Source organism: Otolemur garnettii, unplaced genomic scaffold (assembly GCF_000181295.1).
Source record: "Otolemur garnettii isolate 467f Iridium unplaced genomic scaffold, OtoGar3 scaffold00015, whole genome shotgun sequence".
Taxonomy (NCBI): Eukaryota; Metazoa; Chordata; class Mammalia; order Primates; family Galagidae; genus Otolemur; species Otolemur garnettii.
In genome coordinates this window covers 20617791-20621662 of record NW_003852410.1, presented here as the reverse complement: position 1 = coordinate 20621662, position 3872 = coordinate 20617791, and positions in this window count along the sequence as shown.

Genomic DNA, 3872 nt, shown 5'->3' with positions numbered 1-3872 from the left:
CCTAGCAAACAGAATCCAACAACACATCAAACAAATTATACATCACGACCAGGTGGGTTTCATCCCAGGGTCCCAAGGATGGTTCAATATACGTAAATCCATAAATATAATACATCACATAAACAAATTAAAAAACAAAGACCATATGATTCTCTCAATTGATGCAGAAGAAGCTTTCGACAATATCCAGCATCCTTTCTTGATCAGTACACTTAAGATAATAGGTATAGAAGGAACATTTCTTAAACTGATAGAGGCCATCTACGACAAACCCACAGCCAATATCATATGGAATGGAGTAAAATTGAAATCATTTCCACTCAGATGAGGAACCAGGCAAGCACTGTCTCCACTGCTTTTTAATATTGTAATGGAAATCTTAGCTACTTAGCCAATCAGGCAAGAGAAGGCAATCAAGGGGATCCAAATAGGACCAGAGGAGATCAAACTATCACTCTTTGCAGATGATATGATTATATATTTGGAAAATCCCAGGGAATCAACTACAAAACTCTTAAAAGTGATCAAGGAATACAGCAACATCTCAGGCTACAAAATTAACACTCACAAATCTGTAGCCTTCATATATACCAACAATAGTCAAGGGGAAAAATCAATCAAGGACTCTATTCCCTTTACAGTAGTGCCAAAGCAGATGAAATATCTGGGAGTGTATCTCACTAAGGACATGAAAGATCTCTATAAAGAGAACTATGAAACCCTGAGAAAAGAAATAGCTGAAGATGTCAACAAATGGAAAAATATACCATGTTCATGGCTGGGAAGAATCAACATTGTTAAAATGTCAATACTACCTAAAGCAATCTACAGATTTAATGTGATCCTTATTAAAGCACCTCTATCATACTTTAAAGACCTGGAAAAATTAGTACTTCGTTTTATATGGAAACAGAAAAAAACTTCAAATAGCCAAGACATTACTTAGAAATAAAAACAAATCAGGAGGAATCACGCTTCCAGACTTCAGACTATATTATAAATCTATATAGAGCAAAACAGCATGATATTGGCACAAAAATAGAGAGGTAGATGTATGGAACAGAATTGAAGACCAAGAGGTGAACCCAGATACTCATCATTTGATTCTTGATAAGCCTATTAAAAATATAAATTGGGAAAAAGAGTCCCTATTCAACAAATGGTGCTGGGTGAATTGGCTGGCAACCTGTAGAAAATTGAAACTGGACCCACACCTTTCTCCTCTAACAAAAATTAACTCTCACTGGTTAAAGGCCTTAAACTTAAGACATGAAACAATAAAAATTCTTAGAGAGAGTGCAGGGGAAACACTTGATGAAATTGGCCTGGGAGAATACTTTATGAGGAGGACACCCCGGGCAATTGAAGCAACTTCAAAAATACATTACTGGGATCTGATCAAGTTAAAAAGCTTCTGCACTGCCAAGAATACACTAAGTAAAGCGAATAGATGGTCCTCAGAATGGGAGAGGATTTTTGCAAGTTATATATCTGACAAAGATCTAATAACTAGAATCCACAGAGAACTCAAGCTAATTACTAAAAAAACCCCAAGTAATCCCATTTCATTGTGGACAAGAGACATGAACAGAAGCTTCTCTGAAGAAGATAGGAGCATGGCCTACAGACACATGAGAAAATGCTCATCATTAGTAATCATCAGAGAAATGCAAACCAAAACTAACTCTGAGATACCATCCAAGAGTAGCCCACATCATGAAAGTCCCAAAACTTCAGATGTTGGCGTGGATGTGAAGAAAAGGGAACACTTCTGCACTGCTGGTGGGAATGCAAGCTAGTATTCCTTTTGGAAGGAAGTTTGGAGAACACATGGGGATCTAAATATAGACCTGCCATTTGATCCTGCAATTCCTCTTCTAGGACTATATCCAATATTTGCACCAGATTGTTCATTGCAGCTCATTTCATTATTGCCAAGTCATGGAAGAAGCCCAAGTGCCCATCGACCCATGAATGGATTAATAAATTGTGGTATATGTATAACATGGAATACTATGCAGCATTAAAAAATGTAGACTTTATCTCTTTTATGTTTACATGGATAGAGCTGGAAAATATTCTTTTTAGTAAAGTATCTCAGGAATGGAAAAAAAATATCCAATGTACTCAGTACTACTGTGAAACCAATCTATAATCACTCACACTTGCATATGAAATATGATACACAACTATAGGATGAAGGAGAGAAGGGAAGGGAGAAGGGAAGGGAGGGGTTGGGTCCACAGAGGGTGGGGTATGGGGCCCACACCTGTGGAGCATATTGCAAGCACACGTTGGATCTATCAGGTGTAGAGCATAAATGTCTTAATCCTGTAATAGGGTAAAAGTGGTGAAGGCTATGATGTTTAATAGGATGTAAACATTCCAATTTGTACAAATAATCATTGCATTGAATCCTATAATGACATAAATGTATTCATGATCTATGTATAAAAGACTTAATAAAAAATTGTTTTTATTGTAATTATTATGGGTACATAGTTGTATATAATTACAGGGTACATGTGGTACTTTGATATAGGCATATAATGTGTATTAATTATCAGGGTAATTGGGGTATCCATCACCTTAGGTATTTATCATATCTTTGTGTTAGAAACATTTCAATTCTATTCTTTCAGTTATTTTAAGTTATACCATAAATTATTGCTGACTAGAGTCTTTTTGTTATGCTATCAAATATTGTTCATTCTATCTATCTAATTATATTTTTGTACTCATTAACCATCCCCCCTACCAGGCATAAAAAGTATTCTTTTCCCCCAGGATCTAGGGCTCTAGGAAGAACAGGAGGTATTGTTTAATGGATATAGAGTTTCTATTTGTGTTGATGAAAAAGTTCTAGAAATAGTGGTAACAGTTACACAATATTGTGAATGTACTTAATGCCACTGAATTGTATGCTTAAAATTGTTAAAATGATACATTTTAGATTGTGGATATTTTACTACAATAAAAAGCATTATTTTGTGATGCAGGAAAATTCTTATGGTAAAAAAGATGCTATCTTAAAAAATGAGAATGTTGGTGGTGCCTGTGGCTCAAGGAGTAGGGCGCCGGCCCCATATGCCAGAGGTGGTGGGTTCAAACCCAGCCCCGGCCAAAAACCGCAAAAAAAAAGAATGTTTTTCTACATATTACAGGGAATTCATTGCTAATTTTTTCTTTCCATTAGAATATTGATTCCACAACTGATGATATGTATCACATTATAAGAAGAGCTTTAAAACAATCTAAAAATGTCCCAAATCCACCTCATGTTTACCAAACCGTCATTACTAGGGAAGGCTTGTTTTATTTTACTTTTAAATTACATTTTTAAAATAGGATCTATAATTGATTTTAATTCATTTCCTTGATTAAGAACTTTTCTTTTAGATTTTGAATAGTCTTAAAGATCAGGGACTAAAACAGAACAACTATAACATAACCCTGAATGTGTCCAGGAAAAAGGAAAATAGGCACGCAAACCAAGCAGACACAGAGATTTAGCGAAAATTGTCTGTCAGATGGGCAAAAGATAACTGGTAAGTCATTATTTATTGTGTGTATGTGCTATTTCAAAATTTCCAGTAAGAGTATATTAGAATATGCTCAGCAAAAATTTTTATAGAAAGTAGTCAGCAAATCAGTGCACAAATTCCTTTCAAAGAACAATTTTCACATTTTAAAATTGGAGATTACCAAAAACTCCAACTTCTACTGCACTGAGCGTTCTCTTTTTGACATTACAGCCAAGTGAGCTCTGTATCCAGAGACAACTGAAAAGTAAAAAACAGAACCTAATTCTGTTGGGGTTAAGATGACAAATGACCAATCCCTTCCTTTCCCTCCCCTCCCCTCCCCTCCCC